The sequence below is a fragment of the Oncorhynchus masou genome, unplaced genomic scaffold (assembly GCF_036934945.1).
Source record: "Oncorhynchus masou masou isolate Uvic2021 unplaced genomic scaffold, UVic_Omas_1.1 unplaced_scaffold_1653, whole genome shotgun sequence".
Taxonomy (NCBI): domain Eukaryota; kingdom Metazoa; phylum Chordata; class Actinopteri; order Salmoniformes; family Salmonidae; genus Oncorhynchus; species Oncorhynchus masou.
The window spans coordinates 18,963-43,087 of record NW_027016822.1 but is presented as its reverse complement, the minus strand read 5'-3'; the positions used below and the strand labels follow the sequence as shown (position 1 = coordinate 43,087).

Below are 24,125 nucleotides of genomic sequence, written 5' to 3'. Positions count from 1 at the left end.
AAGGTAAGGGAATATTTATGTTGTAATTTTGTATTTCTGTTGACTCCAACATAGCGGATAAATATTGTTTACGTCTGAGCGCCGTCTCAGATTATTGCATAGTGAACTAATTCCGTAACGTTAAAAAAAAATGTGACACAGCGGTTGCATTAAGAACCAGTGTATCTTTCTAACTATATGTAGAACAAGTATCTTTAGTCATAGTTTATGATGTGTATTTCTGTTATCTGGCATAGCTTTCTATAATTTCTCCGGACATTTTGGAGAATTTTCTGAACATGGCATCAATGTAAAATTAGATTTATGGATATAAATGGCATATTATCGGAAAAAAAACAGAAATGTACTGTGTAATATGTCATATTACTGTCATCTGATGAAGATTTTCAAAAGGTTAGTGAATGATTTTTCTTTTAATCCTGCGTTTGTGATTGCATCTTTTGTTCAACAAAATGGTTGCATATCGTCTGTGTCTTTGTGGTGGTTTGACATAAATATGTGCTATGTTTTCGCCGTAAAACATTTTAGAAATCTGACACGCTGGGTAGATGAAGAAGGTGTTTATCTTTCATTTGAGCTGTTGGACTTGTTAATGTGTGGAGGTTAAATATTTCTAAGAATATTTTTCCATTCTGTGCGCCACCGTTTGAGTTGAACGGGGGGGGGGGGGGGTATAGTTCCCGCTTGGGAACCCATACCGTCATTAATCATGAGAGGCATGTTCGCCCGAGATTAATTAACCTGTTATGGCTGCATCACTTTGTTCTCAATTTCCGCCTGAAGACATACCCACATCTAACTGCCTGTAGCTCAGCCCCAGAGGCAAGGATATGCATATTCTTGGTATCACTTGAATGGAAACATTCTGAAGTTTGTGGAAATGTTAATTGAATGTGGGAGAATATAACACAGTAGATCTGGTGGAAGAAAAGAGAAAGAGCATACATTTTCTGTTTTTTATTGTTGTAGTATCATCTTCACATTTACTAGAATAGCCACACATTCAGATAGGATGCTGGAGATAATTTTGATGGATAACACAACAGGGCAACTGTAGGTGTGGAAAGTTTCAGACTGATAACTTCAGGAATGAATGAGCTACATGACATTTAGCATGAAGTCACGCAGGTGTCCCACACAAGGTGCCCAAATGTACCCAAGTGGCCGAATTGGTGAAAGGACCTATAACTATATGCAGATGTGCAAATAACTATATACAACATATCAAAAAGCAATTCTAACACACACACACAAAAAAATTTAAATATTAGAAAATAAATATTTTTTTAAAAACAGTACACCCTTTGGAAGTCCTCGTCACAATATTTTGCTGCCTGTGCCAAGTCTCTTTCTGATGTAAAGCAGAGGCAAACTGAACAAGTGGTGCATTTCATGCGACACAGAACACAACGACGCCTCCATACTGTGCCCTTTTGGCCCTGAGGCACAGTCATGCCTGCAGTAATGAACTGTGGCATATGAACACCACTGGGGGCAGGGGTAGAGCGGGCAGCTTGGCACCGGGGGCTCCCAGTCGGAGTTGCTATCACTGTGAAAGACAACATAAAAAATATTTGTATTGTATGAGCCTTTTATCATCACATAAAATAAACAGATATGTATTGTATAGAGCAGAGGGAACAGTCACTAAGGTGAAGTGCTGTTCCATTCAACTTCGGCAATTGTTGTGGGCCTGCCCTTTGGGTGAACAGCACCCAATGGCTATTTCATATGGAAATGGAGAGGAGTAGCAGGCGCAGTGGCCATGTGTGTGTTTGATGTTCTACTCCATTCCATTTGAATAAAAAAAAGGAAAATATAATCTGACATGGGAAAAAAATATATATCTCAAACTATGAAACACAACCCAAACAAGGAAATTAAACACACAAACAATACACATTTCATTGCAAAAAAATATTTTTATTTTCATATATAATATACATATTGAGATTTATATTAGGGATAAACGGCATTAGCACTTAATTATATTTCATAAAGGCATTAGCACTTACCATATACATGTGTTTGCAGAAAATTCCTCAGTTTGTTTGAATCATAACACTCCAAGATTCCTCAAACAAAAAAAGCATATACATAGGTCATAGAAATATTGTGGGATTCTGTATTTTACATTATAGCCATTACCATATATCTATGATTAAATATTATCTGATCTTGGCTGTGTGAAGTATCTGCATTTGTGCACTTTTATTTTATATTTTACTAGGCAAGTCAGTTAAGAACAAATTCTTATATTCAATGACGGCCTAGGAACAGTGGGTTAACTGCCTGTTCAGGGGCAGAAGGACAGATTTGTACCTTGTCAGCTCGGGGGTTTGAACTTGCAACCTTTCGGTTACAAGTCCAACACTCTAACCACTAGGCTACCCTACCACTTGAGCATCATCATGAGATTAAACAACTGCTTGCGACATCTACTTGCCTGTTTGTGTGTGTGACAAGAACTGAATAACATGGTGTGACCTGCATGTTGCAAAATTGTAGATAACAGCCCAGCAGATGCTTTGTCCTTGTGTTTGTATGTAACAATTTTGAGCACATGGTGTGACTTGCTGTATCTTACAAAGTTGTGGTCAATTAGGTATAGGGAGGGGTGGTCATCACGAGGTTTAACTGAGATGGAAAAATACTGAACACAATAGCAGTATATAATTCATAGTATACAATCGGTGACTCATTGTTATATTTATCCTGATACCAGATTCGAATTTACGCAACTCTAACAATATATACACATAGATAGTGATAAGTACGAACATTGCTACAAGGAGCGGCAAGGACTTACTAAACATTGGTAGTAAATCCTCAACGGAGGTCCCGAAATTAACAGGAGATGAGAAATATATGCAGGAAGAAGATAAGAGGAACACCTATTTTAGCCAGACATGGAGGAGTAAGTACGAATTTGATGAACGTTTAAATAATGAAAAACTGGAATCAATGATTAAACAAATAAATAGGGTTAGTGGAGACAGGACAGATAAACAATGGGCAGAGGGGCTAAATACAGCTAGGATGTGGTTAGCCGAGGCGAGGCAGAGAGCTGAGAACAAAGGGAAAGGAAGGGAGGCGCACAAAGTCTGTCTCAGATAAAAGACGATGATGAACCCTGAATAGAAACTGATACCGCTAAAATAGTCAGGAAGGGTTTAAATTAGGACTATTTTCTGGGAATTCTCGGTGCCGGAGTTTGCTACTACAGACAATTATAATAATATAGTTATTGGCGGGGAAACTCAATCATTTCAATAGCGTTGGTGGATTAGCGGTAAAATTACGCGGGACACTGAGGTTCGTATCTCAGGTTTGACACCGATAAACTAAAATTGAGATTGTAATTCAGCTATTTGTATGTTTTGCCTGGAAAAACACAGTCACTCGTGTTTGTCTAAGTTATGAACTGAACGTTTTTAATATGTTGTTTAGGTTGAATTGAGAGAAGAATTCATTCAAAATAATGGCGAGACAACTTCGATGAAATACGTTATGTTGCCCAAAATGATCTGCTGGAATAATGTATTGAGACGGGAGTCGTATTTGAATAAATGTATCATAGAAGTGAAAGTCACCTAAACCTGATTCATTTTAAGGAATAACGGAGAGATACGATAAAGTTTTGTGCCATTGTTAGTATTTTCGCTGTGTACAATCAGTCATTGACACGGAACTCCAATATGTAGCACCAGTCATGATAGCTTTATTCTGATAGGAACGACACAAAATTGCACGTCATGCAATGCACGTCTCACCATCCAACTCTGCTAGTTTGGTGCTTGTTCACTGGGACTAGCGGCAAGGACTTACTAAACATTCAGTCACCATCCTCAACTGCACTCACGCACTGTACAAAAATTGAACCCCCCACCAGACAGAGTAAATAGTACTGCAGGAAGAAACAAAATGCACAACAAATATTTTCCAAAATGGCTGCATCTTATGTGTGATGTTGATAACATTTACAAACAATTTTATATAAATTGAACATTTAAATCATCACCTGAGAGTATAAAAATCACTTTTGATAAACAATGCTTGGCAACCAACAACTTACCGCTGGTTTGGTGCTTGTTCACTGGGACGATTCTAACTGGAACATCCCCCCTCGTAAGCAAGCTACGCAAACCAGCCAATAAGATGCCATGTTGAGTAGGTGAAGGCAAGACAAACTCAAACCAAAAATCCATTGGTTTAACAATAAAGTGGCAAGGGGAATCACCCATATAACCCTGTTACACCATCAGGATGTTATATTTTTCTATGAATCGACTGACATACGATATAAATTTAGCAAAGAACATGATACGTTTAAATTTTGGGGTATAGAAAGTTGGGAAGTTCGGTTGGTTTTACTTTTTCGATAGAATTTAAAGCAGAACTCAATCTGAATAGGGGATATATATTTGACAAGAGGCAGGCTGACTTGCGGCGTCATTACGTTGAATACACAATAACGTTCCTCAAATTATGACAGAGAAAATGGGTTGTGGCATTTAGAGGGAAAATGCATGCATTATAGCTTTGAGTCACTTTTCAAAAGTGGCTAAAAGTTCCAAATACATTTTTAAAAAGTAACTGAATATCGTCAGGATAGTCTGAAAAGATGCTACAGCTCGCAACAGAATTGCTAGGCGGTCCATTGGGCTATATTTGGCTATAATATAGGGAGGTAAGAATAGTTGTATCGTAAAAAGTTGTGGTCGTTTACCGGGTATTGATTTTTGGTTAGGTAACTAACGCCAGTGAATTCGAACAAGAAGTTAACGTATTCTAAACATGATCTGTTTTCATTACGGGGAACAATGAAAGGTCTACAATAGGGTATGGCTGGCTGGGCGTGTTTTATTTTAAAGGGACAGTGCACGTTTATCACAGTTGTGTGAGTGTAATGGCAGGATATAAAGTATTTTGGGGAGGCAATTTGGAGAAAGACTGGATGAGTTACATGAAACAGAGGAAATTTAAAACAAATGATTTGAGGGGATTATGGGGGCAGCAGGGTAGCCTAGTGGTTAAAGCGTTGGACGAGTAACAGAAAAGTTGCAAGTTCAAACCCCTGAGCTGACAAGGTACAAATCTGTCGTTATTCCCCTGAACAGGCAGTTAACCCACTGTTCCTAGGCCGTCATTGAAAATAAGAATTTGTTCTTAACTGACTTGCCTAGTAAAATAAAGGTAAAAAAATATTTGTTTTTGTAGTAAACGTTTGGGTTAAGGGGATTTCCCTTTCCCAGAGACAAGATATTTTGAAAGGGGTACACTCACATATGGAATATTAGGAGTTTTATTTTCTGAGTTTTAATTAGACAAGTGAATTATTTTTTAAGATAAAGGGTTCTTTAATATGTCTAATATGGTATGGGACACGAATGTAAAGGGGTGGTGTAACCTTGGACCAGGTTTCCATGGCTCTCCCAGTTGGTCTGATCAGCCACGGGGGGAGCCATTTGAATAATGACTTTATGGTCATGGGTGATACTGGTTTTTAAGGTAAATGTATTATAATGGAGTTTATAGTACTGCAACAGGAACAGAAATCATATTAATCATCGATAATAAATGGGGGAGGATGGTCCTTTGAGGTTTGGACAGGACACCGTTATTAAGCCAATAGGGCAGGAAAATACATGATAGAAAAGGCGATTTTATAAGCATAAAAATGATTTATGAAAATAAATAAGTTGCAGTTCTTAGGAATGGTAAATTACGGTAGATAAGTTATCTCAAACTATGAAACATATATTAAATTATTGACGTGACTGATTTTTAAGGTTAGCCCATGTTATTTTTAGATAAAATACAGTGGATTCCCGAAGGAGGGATTTCATTAACACAGGAAAGAGATAGGATATGTTTAGCATTTGTTTTGGCTTTAATTAAACATTTTGAATATTTTTTATTTAAATAGTATTAAAGTTTGACAGGGATATATGACATCTGTGGAGATTTAGGATTAGGGATAGAATCGAGAACCTTAATTAACCTATAGAAGGACTTTAGAAATTGATACCATATACATGTTTTTCTAAAAATTCCATGAGTTTAGATAAAGCCAAACAGTGAGACATTTCGTTAATATACCTCTTAAAAGTAGATAAGACACTTGACAGAGAATTGGTACAGGATAAATATGAATGGACGCCAAATGGAGAATTGGACATACATGATAATGTCAGAACATACGGATAATTTACTAATCTTACCTAAGCCATTATTTAGAGTAGATAAGGTTGTTACCTGGGCAGAGCCAGGTATCAAAAAGGGGATGGGTATGTTGTGGTCTAGGATAGGACACTTAGTGGCCTATTGGATAATAAACCAATAATACAACAAAAAAATAGCTAACAGGCAGGCATAGAAGTTAAAGATAGAACATATGAGAAACTGTTTGTTAACCAAACCTGTATGTACAAGATTTATGCACTACAGGTGAACTACAGGATAAGGTGATTCACTCAACCCAGTCCCCGAGGAGAATAGAAGGGAAGCAGCACAGTGGGGAGGGGCCATACCAAGTATTCCTGGTGACTGCCTTCGCGGTGAGGATAGCCGAAAAAGCTACCTGGGTGCATATCACACATTGTAAGAGGGTAAGACACACTGACACTGGCAAACAATCACAGAAGTAGGAGAGGAACCGCAACCAATAGGGTCCGGGGGTCAAACTCCTATTGAAGATTCCCTTATACCCGACTTTTCCCCAGCTGTGAGCGTTCATAGAAGTGAAGTGATGTGATATATTTCCCGGGAAAAGGGTGGGGCTTCATCGGAGTGCTGTTTGGTCTGAGCTGTCTTATCGTGGGTACCATATTCCTGATACAGCACGTCCCACCTGAGTATGCGGAGAGTGGTAATTTGACCCATGGTTTAGACAATGAGGATTTTGTTCCAAAAGTACGGTTCCGGGTAGAGGAGGTTAGGCCAGGTGGTAACTCTATCGTCAGCAGGAATACAGAGCACCTGACACAACAGACACTGACAGCAGAGTAGTCCAGAGCCAAGGGCCGGTGAAGATAGTGAAGACGAAAGATCTGAAGGAAGTGATTGAGGTAGAAACTGGTTATGGCGATTCTAACCTTTGGAGAGAATAGATGCTAGATCAGTAGCTAAAGAAAAATGTTATGCCTGCGCCACAGCCAAACCTCAGCTGACGACCATCCCCTTTCCATTTGATGGAATTGATTCACCCAGGGGAATGGCCTGTTTGGTAAAGCTGTTCATGAAAGCAGGAATGCCAGTTAATGACAGTTGTCTTGATTTGCACTATTTATATCCACAGGTTCCCCTTAAATCAAGACTTCCTCCCTTTACAGTGACCGGAAGAGATTATTACTGTTTGGCCCGGTACAGTACTCATGGGAAATATGTGGGGGAATGATGTTATGGCCAGTTTTACCGGCAGATTGGACAGGATTATGCGCCCTTGTACATTTGGGATAAGCCTTTGACACTCATTCAACACCAAGACATGAAGTTGGCCAAACGGGAGAAAAGAAGTCCTCCATCTGGGTCTTCTGACGAGAGAGTATATATTGATAACATTGGGGTTCTACGGGGAATACCAGACGAGTTCAAAGTAAGAAATCAGATCGTAGCAGGATTAGAGTTAAGTATTTTCCAGTGGTCCACACTCAAATAAGAATGTGAACTGGATCAATTATATTTAGGATAATCCACAGCGCTTCGTCAATTATACCAGAGATGTAATGAATGACTTGGCAGAATAGAATTAATCTTGGATATGTTTGTTGGCTGGAAAGGGTGAGAGTGGGTGTTGTAACGGCTTCTTCTGTTGAAGGAGGAGCGGACCAAAATGCAGCGTGGTGGTTACTCATATTTATTGATGGAAAATTACTTGACATGAAAATACTGAAAATACAAAAACAGACAGAAACGTGAAAAAACTATACAGCCTGTCTGGTGAAACATAAACACAGAGACAGGAACAATCACCCACGAAACACTCAAAGAATATGGCTGCCTAAATATGGTTCCCAATCAGAGACAACGATAATCACCTGACTCTGATTGAGAACCGCCTCAGGCAGCCATAGACTACACTATACACCCCACAAAAGCCCAAGACAAAAACACACCACAATAACCCATGTCACACCCTGGCCTGACCGAATAAATGAAGAATAAACATAATATATTTCGACATGACAGAACCCCCCCCCCTAAGGTGCGGACTCCCGGACGCACATTAAAACAATAGGGAGGGTCCGGGTGGGCGTCTGTCCATGGTGGCGGCTCCGGCGCGGGACCACACTCTATAAATGTCTTAGTCCCCCCTTCTCGCATCCTAGGATAGTCCACCCTCGCCGCCGACCATGTGGCCTAGTAGTCCTCACCCAGAACCCCACTGGACTGAGGGGCAGCTCGGAACTGAGGGGCAGCTCGGGACTGAGAGGCAGCTCGGGACAGAGGCAGCTCGGGACAGAGGCAGCTCGGGACAGAGGCAGCTCGGGACAGAGGGGCAGCTCGGGACTGAGGGGCAGCTCGGGACTGAGGGGCAGCTCGGGACTGAGGGGCAGCTCGGGACTGAGGGGCAGCTCAGCACTGTGGGGAAGCCCGGGACTGAGAGGAAGCCCAGCACTGAGAGGAAGCCCAGCACTGAGAGGTAGCCCAGCACTGAGAGGTAGCCCAGCACTGAGAGAAAGCTCAGCCAGGTAGTTGAATCCGGCAGATCCTGGCTGGCTGGCATTTCTAGCAGATCCTGGCTGACTGGCAGATCTGGAAGAGTCTGGTTGACTGACAGCTCTGGCTGTTCCATGAAGACTGACAGCTCTGGCTGCTCCATGCAGACTGACAGCTCAGGCTGCTCCATGCAGACTGACAGCTCGGGCTGCGCTAAACAGGCGGGAGACTCCAGCAGCGCTGTAGAGGAGGAAGGCTCTGGCTGCGCTAAACAGGCGGGAGACTCCAGCAGCGCAGGTGAGGAGGAAGGCTCTGGCTGCGCTAAACAGGCGGGAGACTCCAGCAGCGCAGGAGAGGAGAAAGGCTCCGGCAGCGCTGACCAGACGGGAGACTCCGGCAGCGCAGGAGAGGAGAAAGGCTCGGGCAGCGCTGAACAGGCGGGAGACTCCGGCAGCGCAGGAGAGGAGAAAGGCTCCGGTAGCGCTGGAGAGGCGAGGCGCACTGTCGGCCTATGCGTGGTGCTGGCACAGGTGGTACTGGGTCGAGGACACGCACAGGAAGCCTGGTGCGGGGAGCTGCCACCGGAGGGCTGGTGTGTAGAGGTGGCACAGGATGGGCTAGACCGTGAAGGCGTACTGGAGATCTTGAGAGCAGTGTTGGCACAGGACGTGCAAGGCTAGGGATGTGCACAGGAGGCCTGGTGCGTGAGGCTGGCACCAACTTCACCAGCCGACTAACACGCACCTCAGGACGAGTATGGAGCGCTGACCCAGGTGCCATCAAATCCCTGACACGTTCCGTTGGGCGAATTCCATGCAAAAAGCACCAACACAGCAACTCCCTCATTTCCCTCTCCTCCAATTTCCCCATTAACTCCTTCACAGTCTCTGTTTCGCTCACCTCCAATACCAGCTCTGGTTCTGGTCTCCTCCTTGGCTCCTCACGATAAACAGGGAGAGTTGGCTCAGGTCTGACTCCTGACTCTGCCACACTCTCCCTGAGCCCCCCCACCCCCCCAAGAAATTTTTGGGGCTGACTCTCGGGCTTCCTAGCCAACCGTGTTCCCTCATATCGCCAGCTCCTCTCTCCGGCTGCCTCTGCTCTCCTAAGTGCCTCCACCTGTTCCCATGGGAGGCGATCTCTTCCAGCCAGTATCTCCTCCCAAGTGTAACAACCCTTGCCTTCCAAAACGTCTTCCCATGTCCATTCCTCCTTTCGCTGCTCCTGCTGCCGCTGCTTGTCACCACGCGACTTGGTCCTGTTGTGGTGGGTGATTCTGTAACAGCTTTCTTCTGTTGAGGAGCGGACCAAAATGCAGCGTGGTGGTTACTCGTATTTATTGATGGAAAATTACTTGACATGAAAATACTGAAAATACAAAAACAACAGACGGAAACGTGAAAAAACTCCACAGCCTGTCTGGTGAAACATAAACACAGAGACAGGAACAATCACCCACAAAACACTCAAAGAATATGGCTGCCTAAATATGGTTCGCAATCAGACACAACGATAATCGCCTGACTGATTGAGAACCGCCTCAGGCAGCCATAGACTACACTATACGCCCCACAAAAACCCCAAGACAAAAACACACCACAATAACCCATGTCACACCCTGGCCTGACCAAATAAATGAAGAATAAACATAATATATTTCGACCAGGACGTGACAGGTGTAGATGGTTTGTTTCTCGATGGCACAGCTCTGGACGAATCAGTGACCAAAGCCTCACCACCTTGGCTCACGAGTTGGCAGAAAACTTTGGGGTGGATACTTCTTTGACTAATTGGTTTGATAGTATGTTTGGAAAATGGAAAAATGTTATGATCACTGTGTTATGGTTTACCTTCACCTGTGTGACTGTTTTAGTTTTGTGTGACTGTTTTAGTTTTGTGTGACTGTTTTAGTTTTGTGTGACTGTTTTAGTTTTGTGGCTATTGTCTAATTCCCTGTGTATGAGGTCTCATTTCCAGGACTCTGGAGAAACCAATGAGAAAACAGATGGTGCGATACTGACTGATTCCAAGATCTGACCAGTGGAATGATGGATACATGCCTCAAAGCTAAATAGATGAATGAATCCGGGTTCTTCATATGCGAGGAACTTGTGTTTTTGATTAGAGCAAAAAATGCAAGAAATGCAAGAAATGTTAGGTTGTATCTTGTTTCGATGAAGATTGTAATAAAAATTCAGATGAGAAGAGTTATGATTCTGATGTTGGCCTAAAAACAGTCAGAGTGAATGCAAGTATTGGTTTATGTTAGGTGGCATTTTGATAACAAGAAACATTTCTAATAAAAATATATGTATGCTTTTTAATATTTTAATATAACTAGATGTGTGATTGGATGTATAATATTTAACCTCTTGTAATGTTAGAGTTGCGTTAATTCGAATCTGGTACCAGGATAACATATGAGTCACCGATTGTATACTATGCATTTTGTATTAGCTAAGCAATAAGTGGTAAATGCAATTTTCGTATAAACGGGCTCTCTGTCCCACCTCGCAGGGCAAACGGAGAACTGACTTGTTCCTGACAAAGATATTATAATATACTCTGATGACATAAGTAGTTCATGCTTCCGAGCAGTCTGTCAGAGTAGAGACTGAGCGTGGTTTAGACTCACCTAGCCTATCGTTGATTGTTGGCGCAGAGGCTGGTCCCAGCCCCCTAAGCGCTTCAGTTGATATATGCAACTGTTGCTGTTAAGAATATCTATGCGCTCATGCTCGATACCGTTATCTCGCACCTGGCTCCTGTTATCTAACAAAAGACTGTTTGTTCTCGCAACACTACGTTCTGAATGTGCCCCTCCAACTCATTGCACAGTTCCTGTCTTCATGTTATTCTGTATTTTTCCATCATGAGAAAGGCCCATGGCCCTGAAACTGTTAACCATGTTTCTAGTCAGCTATGTTGCATAACACATACATACATGCACACAAGCCAACAGCAGATAATATTCACATTTATGGAAACGGGCTATAGTGCATAACACAGAATCCTCATAGTAACAGGGGCAGTATTTTCATTTTTGGAAAAATAACGTTCCCAAAGTAAATGGGATATTGTAAATGAAAATACTGCCCCCTTGTTACAAGAGGTTAACAAGAATTGAAGCTTTCTGCCAATATCAGATATGTCTATGTCCAGGAAAATATTCTTGTTACTTTCAACCTCAAGCTAATCGCATTAGCCTATGTTAGCTCAACCATCCTGCAGGGGACCCACCAATCCTGAAGAGGTTTTTAATAGCTTAAATCGTAGAAGATCAAACTGGCTAGATGGCTACGTGTGCAGCCAGATGTAAGTTTCAGCACAAACACTGATAGCTAGTCTACATTTCCTCAACCAAGATCAACCTCTCACAACACAAACAGAAAATAATTAAACAAATCTTGATAAGAAACAATTGGCCAAGTTGAATCTAAACCCGGCCAATGTACATGCACGTAGCGCATTGGCTGTGCATTGCAGTGAGTGTACACATGCTAGCTACCTAATTATCTCGATAAACACACGAGACAGACACGTTCCTGCTCGAGCATCCAGAACTAATTCCAGCCCTATCTTTATGATGCATTAATTCAGTACACCCTCTTCTCTTCAGTCAATGCAATTTTCCTCATGCCATTTCAATCCCAATTTGCACTGACTGATCAACAGTGTCATGTTAGTTGTCAGTGTGTTCCCAGAAATCTGAACCCAGTAAGCGTTAAAAATACATATATTCCAGATGTTGAAGATGGGCTCATTTTAGGTTTTGAATGAAAGGTGAAAATATGTATTTTCCTGATTTTTTGAGGAAGTTTGAATCCTGAGAAACCTGTATACACATTGTTTATAGTACAATATACCAAAACTATGGTCTGGAAAACGTTGGTAGAGAATGGGTGGAGTAGGCATTTTGGTGCTTGTGAATTTCCTTTCTTTTTTGGTTTCAGACCAATGCCGTCTTCTCATTTAAAACATGTTTGTTTTTAAAATAATATATATATATATATATATAGTACTACAGTAATATAGTACTCAGTCTAACCCACTATAACCCCTACACACCTACACGCCACCCCAAAATAGGTAATATTACAGGCTATGGATTTTCCATTTATGTTTTTAGGTTGGACTTCAGCACAATTGGTGTCACCTCGTTAGTCAGTATGTGTTACACCTGTGTTGGTTGCTATCGTCTTAGTAGGAAGGTATTTCACCTGTGCTGGCCAAGGTGCAATTTAAGACTGGCTGTTACAGTGCTAAAGTTGTCTTGAGAGATGTGGAGGGTCAACACCTTTAGTGGGCTCTCAGAAGTTGATTTCTAGAAAACATTATTTTGTCTGATTTCTCTGATTTGATTTTGCTCCACCTTTTTGGTTTGCTTCCTGTCTTTAAGAGTAATCAGAGACAGTGAGTTAAAACTATGGAGTATCCACAGATGTGGGAGGGGCCTTATTGTCATATTTCCCAGCATGCTCTGTTGCAGTTAGATTCTTTGAATTGTTTGTTTCGGTGTCTGTGTCTTCGCATGTATTGTACCAGTGAACATTTTGGACACACCTACTCATTCCAGGGTTTTTCTTTACTTGTACTGTTTTCTGCATTGTTGAATAATAGTGAAGACTTCAAAACTATGAAATAAAACATGGAATCATGTATTAATCATAGGAGAAAGGACAGTCCATCATTACTTTTAAGACATGAAGGTCAGTCAATCTGGAACATTTCAAGAACTTTGAACATTTCCTCGTGCAGTGGCAAAAAACATCTAGCACTAAGATGAAACTGGCTCTCATGAGGACCGCAACAGGAAAGGAAGACCCAGAGTTACCTCTGCTGCAGAGGATAAGTTCATTGGAGATACTAGCCTCAGAAAATGCAGCCCAAATAAATGCTTCAAATAATAGATATATCTCCAGATCAACTGTTCAGATGAGACTGCATGAATCAGGCCTTCATGATCAAATTGCTGCAAAGAAACCATTACCAAAGGAAACCAATAATAAGAGATTTGCTTGGGCCAAGCATGGAGGAGGAGGTATGATGGTGTGGGAGTGCTCAAAGCACACTTAACCAGCATGGCTACCACAGCATTCTGCAGCGATACATTTTCCCATCTGGTATGCTCTTAGTCCCACTATCATTTCTTTTTCATCAGGACAATGACCCAAAACACATCTCCAGGCTGTGTACGGGCTATTTGATCTTGAAGGATGGATGGAGTGCTGCATCAGATGACCTGGCCTACACAATCACCCATTGAGATGAGTCTGACCGCAGAGTGAAGGAAAAACAGCCAACAAGTGCTCAGCATATGTGGGAACACCTTCAAGACTGTTGGGAAAGCATTCCAGTTGAAGCTGGTTGAGAGAATGCCAAGAGTTTCCTAAGTTGTCATCAAGGCAAAGGGTGGCTACTTTGAGGAATCGAAATTATAAAATATTTTGTTTTCTTTAACTTTTTGGTTACTACATGATTCCATATGTGCTATTTTATAGTATTGATGACTTCACTGTTATTCTACAATGTAGAAAATAGTAAAAATTAAATTAAAACTTGCACGAGTAGGTGAGTCAACTTTTGACTGGTACTATACATTGATTGTTTTTTATCTTATGCTACACAATGATATGTAACGCACATTTTCCTAATCTAATCTGTAAGTGGTTGTAACGGCTTTCTTCCTGGGAAGGAGAGGACCAAAGTGCAGCGTTGTTAAAGTTTATGGTTCTTTAATAAGAGAAACCTAACATGAACAAAATAATAAACCTTGCAAAACCAAAACAGTCCTATCTGGTGCAGAAAACACAAAGACAGAGACAATCACCCACAAACCCCAACACAAAACAAGCTACCTAAATATGGTTCCCAATCAGAGACAATGACTAACACCTGCCTCTGACTGAGAACCATATCAGGCCAAACACAGAAACAGACAAACTAGACACACAACATAGAATGCCCACCCAGCTCACGTCCTGACCAACACTAAAACAAGGAAAACACACAAGAACTATGGTCAGAACGTGACAGTGGTTGGATTTATTGCAAACTTTACTGAGAAGGCTGACTTGCATTCTGAATGTAAATTGTGGGTAATGTAAAATTGCTGGAAATGATTTATCTTCAATGGATACCAATAGAGATTGGATTTCACAACCAAGCCAACATAATACGACACATTAAGAAATACATCAATTAGATTTTACAACTCAAATGGAACCATATAAACCCAAAATAGTTTTGAGTTTGACAAAATAGAAGTTGAATTAACTGTGATTATATGAGTCAACATTACTCTAAATAATAATCTTAAGAATAGTGAACAAAAAAGTAACAGAGATATTACAATTAATAGTGTACAGAGGGAAATGCAATGACGCAGAGTTAAATATCAACAAGACATTTAACATATACATCTCTGAAAGAAATGACCAGAGTAGTTTACTCTCTTTAGACTGGGACCAAATGTTATCTGTGGCAAAGTTAAATTTTCTTCAACAAAAGTTCAATTTACTGCCATTTTTATTGTGCGGCTGTCCGGTACACCAGTACCTTTAGGTAGACTTTATCTGTATGCTTTATCCCTCCAGCTATCCAATAAATATGGCTCCATCTATGATTCACTTTGGACCCAAGAAAGTGGTTGTTCTGGCAGGATACAAGATCGCGCTGGTCAACCATGCAGAGGAGTTTGGGGACAGGGGAATGGCGTCTGTGTTCTAAGATTTCACCAGTGAACATGGTAATGTTGAATAAGTCAAACTTGTAATCCAGTTAACTGTTGTAGTCTACACAATGGTCTGTCAAGCAGGCATAGTTGGTGCTGTAACTCCAGACCCTAATATCATGGAAAGAGACGATATGCTTTTCTACAGGTATTCTGTTTGTCAATGGACTCATTGAAAGAGACGATATGCTTTTCTACAGGTATTCTGTTTGTCAATGGAGACTCATGAAAGAGACGATATGCTTTTCTACAGGTATTCTGTTTGTCAATGGAGACTCATGGAAGGAGACAATATGCTTTTCCGTAGCGAACCTTAGACTTTGGCATGGGCAAGAAAGGAAGTGAGGAGGAAATTCACTACCTTATTTAATTGTTAGAACTAACATGAGGGTAAAAAAAAATGAATTCCCAAATAAGATAACAAATATATACATGTTCTTAGTTTTGCTAGTTCTCTTTCTGTTGGGCTTTATGACAGGTAAAGCATTTGACAACTCAGCCATTGAATTATGCTGTCTCCAATGTAATCTCAAACATTGTTTATAGCAGCAGGTTTGAATACTCTGACCCCAAGACCCAAGCCAATGAGAACCTCAGAATTAGTTGCTCTGTTTCAATGCAGGTACATGATGTTTACTTTGTTTCTCACTCTTAGAGAATAATGCCAAACTGTTCACACTTGACTAAACCAGGAAAATAAAATAAATATTCAATTTGTTGTAGGCTAAATTTATGCTTTACTTTTTGTTTATGGGAATATAGTTGTACAACATGTTCACATGGCTGGGCCCTTGGCTGAAAACCAATAAGCTTTTGTTAAAGAATATTGACAACAAGAAGGAAATGAGGGAGCTGGTGTGTGGGCTGAAGGAGAACCAGAACTTCAACTGAGTATAACCTTTTTGATAATACAAGGGTTACAATGATTGAAATGAATAACTTGCATCTAGGGCAGGGGTGTCAAACTCATTCATTGGAGGGCCTATTGTCTGCAGGTTTTAGGTTTTTCCTTCCAATTAAGCCCTAAACAACCAGGTGTGGGAAGTTCCTTACTAATTAGTGATCTTAATTCATCAATTAAGTGCAAGGGAGAAGCAAAAACGTGCAGACACTCAGCCCTCTGTGGAATGAGTTGACACCTGTGGTCTAGGGGTTCAGTGGGTATTGAGAAATAACTATTGTTATACTAAAACTATTGTTTTGATGTTAATGACCAAGAACCCCCTTATACAGGGTAAGTATCAAAAAATCTAATTTTATTTGTCACATACACATGGTTAGCAGATGTTAATGCGAGTGTAGCGAAATGCTTGTGCTTCTAGTTCCGACAATGCAGTAATAACCAACAAGTAATCTAACTAACAATTCCTAATCTACTGTCTTATACACAGTGTAAGGGGATAAAGAATATGTACATAAGGATATATGAGTGAGTGATGGTACAGAGCAGCATAGTCAAGATACAGTAGATGGTATCGAGTACAGTATATACATGTGAGATGAGTATGTAAACAAAGTGGCATAGTTAAAGTGGCTAGTGTTACATGTATTACATAAGGATGCAGTCGATGATATAGAGTACAGTATATAGGTATGCATATGAGATGAATAATGTAGGGTAAGTAACATTATATAAGGTAGCATTGTTTAAAGTGGCTAGTGATATATTTACAACATTTCCCATCAATTCCCATTATTAAAGTGGCTGGAGTTGAGTCAGTGTCAGTGTGTAGGCAGCAGCCACTCAATGTTAGTGGTGGCTGTTTAACAGTCTGATGGCCTTGAGATAGAAGCTGTTTTTCAGTCTCTCGGTCCCAGCTTTGATGCACCTGTACTGACCTCGCCTTCTGGATGATAGCGGGGTGAACAGGCAGTGGCTCGGGTGGTAGATGTCCTTGATGATCTTTATGGCCTTCCTGTAACATCGGGTGGTGTAGGTGTCCTGGAGGGCAGGTAGTTTGCCCCCGATGATGCGTTGTGCAGACCTCACTACCCTCTGGAGAGCCTTACGGTTGAGGGCGGAGCAGTTGCCGTACCAGGCGGTGATACAGCCCAGCAGGATGCTCTCGATTGTGCCTCTGTAGAAGTTTGTGAGTGCTTTTGGTGACAAGCCGAATTTCTTCAGCCTCCTGAGGTTGAAGAGGCGCTGCTGCGCCTTCTTCACAATGCTGTCTGTGTGAGTGGACCAATTCAGTTTGTCTGTGATGTGTATGCCGAGGAACTTAAAACTTGCTACTCTCTCCACTACTGTTCCATCGATGTGGATAGGGGGGTGTTCCCTCTGCTGTTTCCTGAAGTCCACAATCATCTCCTTAGTTTTGTTGACGTTGAGTGTGAGGTTATTTTCCTGACACCACACTCCGAGGGCCCTCACCTCCTCCCTGTAGGCCGTCTCGTCGTTGTTGGTAATCAAGCCTACCACTGTTGTGTCGTCCGCAAACTTGATGATTGAGTTGGAGGCGTGCGTGGCCACGCAGTCGTGGGTGAACAGGGAGTACAGGAGAGGGCTCAGAACGCACCCTTGTGGGGCCCCAGTGTTGAGGATCAGCGGGGAGGAGATGTTGTTACCTACCCTCACCACCTGGGGGCGGCCCGTCAGGAAGTCCAGTACCCAGTTGCACAGGGCGGGGTCGAGACCCAGGGTCTCGAGCTTGATGACGAGCTTGGAGGGTACTATGGTGTTGAATGCCGAGCTGTAGTCGATGAACAGCATTCTCACATAGGTATTCCTCTTGTCCAGATGGGTTAGGGCAGTGTGCAGTGTGGTTGAGATTGCATCGTCTGTGGACCTATTTGAGTGGTAAGCAAATTGGAGTGGGTCTAGGGAGTCAGGTAGGGTGGAGGTGATATGGTCCTTGACTAGTCTCTCAAAGCACTTCATGATGACGGAAGTGAGTGCTACGGGGCAGTAGTCGTTTAGCTCAGTTACCTTAGCTTTCTTGGGAACAGGAACGATGGTGGCCCTCTTGAAGCATGTGGGAACAGCAGACTGGTATAGGGATTGATTGAATATGTCCGTAAACACACCAGCCAGCTGGTCTGCGCATGCTCTGAGGGCGCGGCTGGGGATGCCGTCTGGGCCTGCAGCCTTGCGAGGGTTAACACGTTTAAATGTTTTACTCACCTCGGCTGCAGTGAAGGAGAGACCGCATTTTTCCGTTGCAGGCAGTGTCAGTGGCACTGTATTGTCCTCAAAGCGGGCAAAAAAGTTATTTAGTCTGCCTGGGAGCAAGACATCCTGGTCCGTGACTGGGCTGGATTTCTTCCTGTAGTCCGTGATTGACTGTAGACCCTGCCACATGCCTCTTGTGTCTGAGCCGTTGAATTGGGATTCTACTTTGTCTCTGTACTGACGCTTAGCTTGTTTGATAGCCTTACGGAGGGAATAGCTGCATTTTATGTATTCAGTCATGTTACCAGACACCTTGCCCTGATTGAAAGCAGTGGTTCGCGCTTTCAGTTTCACACGAATGCTGCCATCAATCCAAGGTTTCTGGTTAGGGAATGTTTCAATCGTTGCTATGGGAACGACATCTTCAACGCACGTTCTAATGAACTCGCACACCGAATCAGCGTATTCGTCAATGTTGTTATTTGACGCAATACGAAACATGTCCCAGTCCACGTGATGGAAGCAGTCTTGGAGTGTGGAGTCAGCTTGGTCGGACCAGCGTTGGACAGACCTCAGCGTGGGAGCTTCTTTTTTTAGCTTTTGTCTGTAGGCAGATATCAGCAAAATGGAGTTGTGGTCAGCTTTTCCGAAAGGGGGGCGGGGCAGGGCCTTATATGCGTCGCGGAAGTTAGAGTAACAGTGATCCAAGGTTTTTCCGCCCCTGGTTGCGCAATCGATATGCTGATAAAATTTAGGGAGTCTTGTTTTCAGATTCCAAGTATCAATGTGCACACAGACATCCACACACAGGCAGTGCAGTTGATTAAAGTAATGCAAGATAATCAACATTTTACTTCCTGTTGTTAACATTGGCAAATTGCCACCTGCGTTTTACCCAAGCAAAACTGTTTTGGAACGGGAAATCCTGGTTCGAGAAAAGTGTTCAAGCATTTGAGAAAGGTCCAGGGTAAATGTTCTCTGAAGGTAGTCATTTTGGCCCTTCCTCTTCCTTTATTTTACAGACAGGGTCCAGGAGGAGATCAGTAGCGTCATAGGAAGTTGTCAGCCCTTGGTAGAGGACGGGAAGAACCTGCCCTACACTGATACAGTGATCATTGAGACCCAGAGACTAGCCAACATTTTACCCATGGCCATCCCTCACACCTCTAGGCGAGACATCACCTTCCAGGGCATCATCTTCCACTTCATCAAGAAGGGGAAGCTTGTTTCCTCGACTGACTTTTGTCCTACAAGACGGTAGTGAACGGGAGAGCTCACACACCTTTACCCCGCCCACTTTCTGGATGAGAAAGGTCGATTTGTCAAGATGGATGCCTTCATGCCCTGCTCTGCAGGCAATTCCAATGTTTGTTTCTTAATTTACACTATCATTCAGCAATTAACTCAATCAGATAATCTATTGTGCTCATTACTTTGGCCGAGAGAGAGTTGAGAGGATGGACGGGACTGTGACAAATATAGATACATGACCCAGAGAGTTGATGGTATAGTTTGTTATAGAAATGTGTGTACAATTTGACACCTATTGATATGTCAACTATAAGAAACCTATGTAGACCTAATTGTTATATGCTGTCAGAGAGAATATAGTAAACGGCATGTGTCAAAAAGTGATTGATGATCTATTTTTAGTGTCACTTGTTTATGCCCTTTTATGGACATCCTGTCCGGATGTTCTCACGCTATGGAAATACTGTCCGGATGTTCTCACGCTATGGAAATCCTGTCCGGATGTTCTCACGCTATGGAAATCCTGTCCGGATGTTCTCACGCTATGGAAATCCTGTCCGGATGTTCTCACGCTATGGAAATCCTGTCCGGATGTTCTCACGCTATGGAAATCCTGTCCGGATGTTCTCACGCTATGGAAATCCTGTCCGGATGTTCTCACGCTATGGAAATCCTGTCCGGATGTTCTCACGCTATGGAAATCCTGTCCGGATGGAAATCCTGTCCGGATGTTCTCACGCTATGGAAATCCTGTCCGGATGTTCTCACGCTATGGAAATCCTGTCCGGATGTTCTCACGCTATGGAAATCCTGTCCGGATGTTCTCACGCTATGGAAATCCTGTCCGGATGTTCTCACGCTATGGAAATCCTGTCCGGATGTTCTCACGCTATGGAAATCCTGTCCGGATGTTCTCACGCTATGGAAATCCGGATGTTCTCACGCTATGGGATGTTCTCACGCTATGGAAATCCTGTCCGGATGTTCTCACGCTATGGAAACGGATGTTCTATGGAAATCCTGTCCGGATGTTCTCACGCTATGGAAATCCTGTCCGGATGTTCTCATGCTAACGAGTGAGTGCTTATGTAACATGATCGTGCAACAGTTTCTTTGAAGTAAAGCATATTTTTGTAATCGAAATGTCCTGGTGATTGATGTGTAGTGACCTTGTTGAACTGTTGAATGTGTTTGAACATCTGAAACATTTGGGAATTCATGTTGTGAATGGAGGCCTGAGTTTGACAATTTTAAACAGCTGGGTATTTATGTTGTGAATGGGGGAGGTCTGAGTGTAAACATTGAGACAGTTGGGAATTTATGTAGAGAATGGGGAGGCCTGAGTTTGACCATTTAAACAGTTGGGTATTTATGTAGTGAATGGGGGAGGCCTGAGTGTAAACATTGAGACAGTTGGGAATTTATGTAGTGAATGGGGGAGGCCTGAGTTTGACCATTTAAACAGTTGGGTATTAATGTAGTGAATGGGGAGGCCTGAGTGTAAACATTGAGACAGTTGGGTATTAATGTAGTGAATGGGGAGGCCTGAGTGTAAACATTGAGACAGTTGGGTATTAATGTAGTGAATGGGGAGGCCTGAGTGTAAACATTGAGACAGTTGGGAATTTATGTAGTGAATGGGGGAGGCCTGAGAATGACCATTTAAACAGTTGGGTATTAATGTAGTGAATGGGGAGGCCTGAGTGTAAACATTGAGACAGTTGGGTGTTAATGTAGTGAATGGGGAGGCCTGAGTGTAAACATTGAGACAGTTGGGTGTTAATGTAGTGAATGGGGAGGCCTGAGTGTAAACATTGAGACAGTTGGGAATTTATGTAGTGAATGGGGGAGGCCTGAGTGTAAACATTGAAACAGCTGGGTATTTATGTAGAGAATGGGGGAGGCCTGAGTTTGACCATTTGAAACAGTTGGTAAAGTTTTGTTGTTAACTTATGGAGGGAGCTTGTGACCCCTTGTAAAATGAAAAAGTATTTTCCGGGTAGGTCTGCCTGAGTAGAACTAAGTGTTAGACTTGTCCTATGACTGATAAACCATAGAAAACTACAGAAAGCACGTATCCTAGACCAATTGTAGGTGCATTGTGATTTGCCTTCAATAAATTAAATTCTGTCTCCCCCTTGGGGTGTGTGAGACCTGGCTGCATGGGTGGTGTCCGGTTACAAGCTGTGGGCTTACATTCAGAGAGCGAGAGAGAGCCAGGCCCCAAGACGTTCTTTCTAAGACAAATACATTTAGAATCGTTTCTACAACAAAATAATAATAGTAATACGTTTAATTGGGGGTAGTAACATTTTTTAAGAAATAAAGGGTTAAAAAATTAACCTTTAATGAAATCTCAGGCTCTCTCTCTCTTCCTCTGGACCTATGTTTCTCCCTCAAAAAATGTTTTCGTGTGTGTGTGAGAGGCAGTGTGCTAGGTTACACGCAGAGAGAAACTTACTCGAAACATTATTTCTATGAACAAAACACATTTAGAATCTTTCCTACAACATAATAATAATAGTAATATGTTTAAATGGGGGTAGTAACATTTTGCAGGACAAAATAAAGGGTTTTAAAAAGAAGCATGTACTGTATTTACCTTCAACTAATGACAGCTCTTCCTCTGGTCTTCTGTCTCTCTTCCTCTGCCCTCTGGTTGCATCAAGTTACGAGCTGTGGATTTGGAAGCCCTGATCAAGGCGCAAAGGCATTATTTATATGAATACAGTTCAAAAACAATTATACATAAACATTTAAAGGCTATTAAAATGTAGTATTGTGTTCTAATATGTAGGATTTATATAAATGTTTAGTAAGAAAACATTTGAGGTATAGCTTAATATTGCATAGTAACTTTTAACAATAGTAATGTGTTTAAATGCTGGTAGTAACATTTTTGAAGAAATGAAGGGTTTTAAAATGTAATTTACCTTTAATGAAATCTCAGGCTCTCTCTGTCTCTCTTCCTCTGGACCTGTGTGTGGGTGTGTATGCAACACCCACCGGTAGCAAGCGCTCCAGCAGGTATATTTCACTGGTCATCCCCAAAGCCAACACTTCCTTTACCAATCACTGTGCCTGAACGTACACAGCCAATCTGTAAACAGCACACCCCACTACCTCATCCCCATATTGTTACTTATCCCTCTGCTCTTTGGCACCCCAGTATCTCCACTTGCACATCATCATCTGCACATCTATCACTCCTGTGTTAACGCTAAATTGTAATTATTTCGCCTCTATGGCCTATTTATTGCCTTACCTCCCTACTCTTCTGCATCTGTGCACGTTAATTAGATGCTTTTTTCATTAAATAGACTAGAAAAGCTTCATTAAAAGCCTATCTGTAATGAACAAACTGATGGGGGGATTATGCAATAGCTAGGGTACATTTGTTTCTGATGTCACAGGGTTCCTCCCACACCACCCTACAAGTGTGTACCAAAGACAACAGAGAGCTCTGATTCAAACTACACACAGTCTCTTAGATTTGGGTTGGACAGGCAAGTTACTCAGAGGCAGACAACAGTTTCCAAACATTAGTTATCACCTCCCCACCTTTGGACAACATGGGCCTCTGATGCTGTGGGAGCAAATATAACACATAGACAAATGCATAAGATGTACAGAATAGCTGACCATTAAAACCAGACTACATGAAGAGAAGGACACATAGGTGACAGAATAGCTGGACATACCAAGGCCAGAGGGATATACAAAGGAGGGGGTCAGTCAAATGACTAACTGATGACCAATAGACATAGTTCGCATATTTTTAGGACGTAGAGACGCTAGAAACTGAGGAGACACATAGTATGCTGATCTTAGATAATACACAAACAAAAGAATGCTTTTAGCTAAGTGCTGAGCCAAAACATAGGGTTGTAAAATAGAGGAATGTATAGTATTTTTAGTATAGGTGGACACGCTAGATACTGAGGAGACACATAGTCTGCTGATCTTAGATAATACACAAACAAAAGAATGCTTTTAGCTAAATGCAGGAACAAAGCAAGGGTCTTATCATTATAATCTGACGGAAAGCAGGTATGGGCGTTATTGAGCTGAACAAGCGGGATGCACGGATTGGAATGTAACTTTATTTGCATTTGGGATGGGCTCATATGCAATATGTGGATAAATACTGGAGCCGGGGCTCTGGAAAGTGGAGTGTGTTCCGCGGACCATCCCGGCTTGCTACTCTTGTATTAAAAAGCCGAATTGACTTCACAAGTTCTGTAATGCGTTGTATTTGATCCGATTTTCTACGACAATGCCGAGGCAAATTTTAACAACTTTATTTTAAATTCCATTGTAATCTTTTTTAATTCCTATTTTGTTTTTGTTAGTGTTGTCTTGGCTATG

General features: G+C 42.0%; 2 long non-coding RNA genes across 6 annotated transcripts; one reads left to right on the top strand and one right to left on the bottom strand.

The window, feature by feature from the left end:
* Positions 1 to 942: 942 nt before the first annotated feature.
* On the bottom strand, positions 943 to 24,104 carry LOC135539189 (uncharacterized). The gene is made up of 3 exons (XR_010455573.1): positions 22,691 to 24,104; positions 22,360 to 22,450; positions 943 to 1,549 (listed from the first exon to the last, which is right to left on the bottom strand). It is a non-coding gene; the product is annotated as an uncharacterized LOC135539189 (long non-coding RNA).
* On the top strand, positions 2,048 to 20,465 carry LOC135539188 (uncharacterized). Of its 5 annotated transcripts, none has more exons than XR_010455570.1 (5): positions 2,048 to 2,917; positions 6,436 to 6,611; positions 15,258 to 15,409; positions 15,648 to 16,285; positions 19,529 to 20,465. It is a non-coding gene; the product is annotated as an uncharacterized LOC135539188 (long non-coding RNA). The 5 variants fall into 5 exon arrangements; XR_010455569.1 differs by lacking the exon at positions 2,048 to 2,917 and having other exon boundaries at positions 4,071 to 6,611; positions 15,648 to 16,016; positions 16,157 to 16,285; XR_010455572.1 differs by lacking the exon at positions 6,436 to 6,611 and having other exon boundaries at positions 2,048 to 3,315.
* Positions 24,105 to 24,125: the final 21 nt, after the last annotated feature.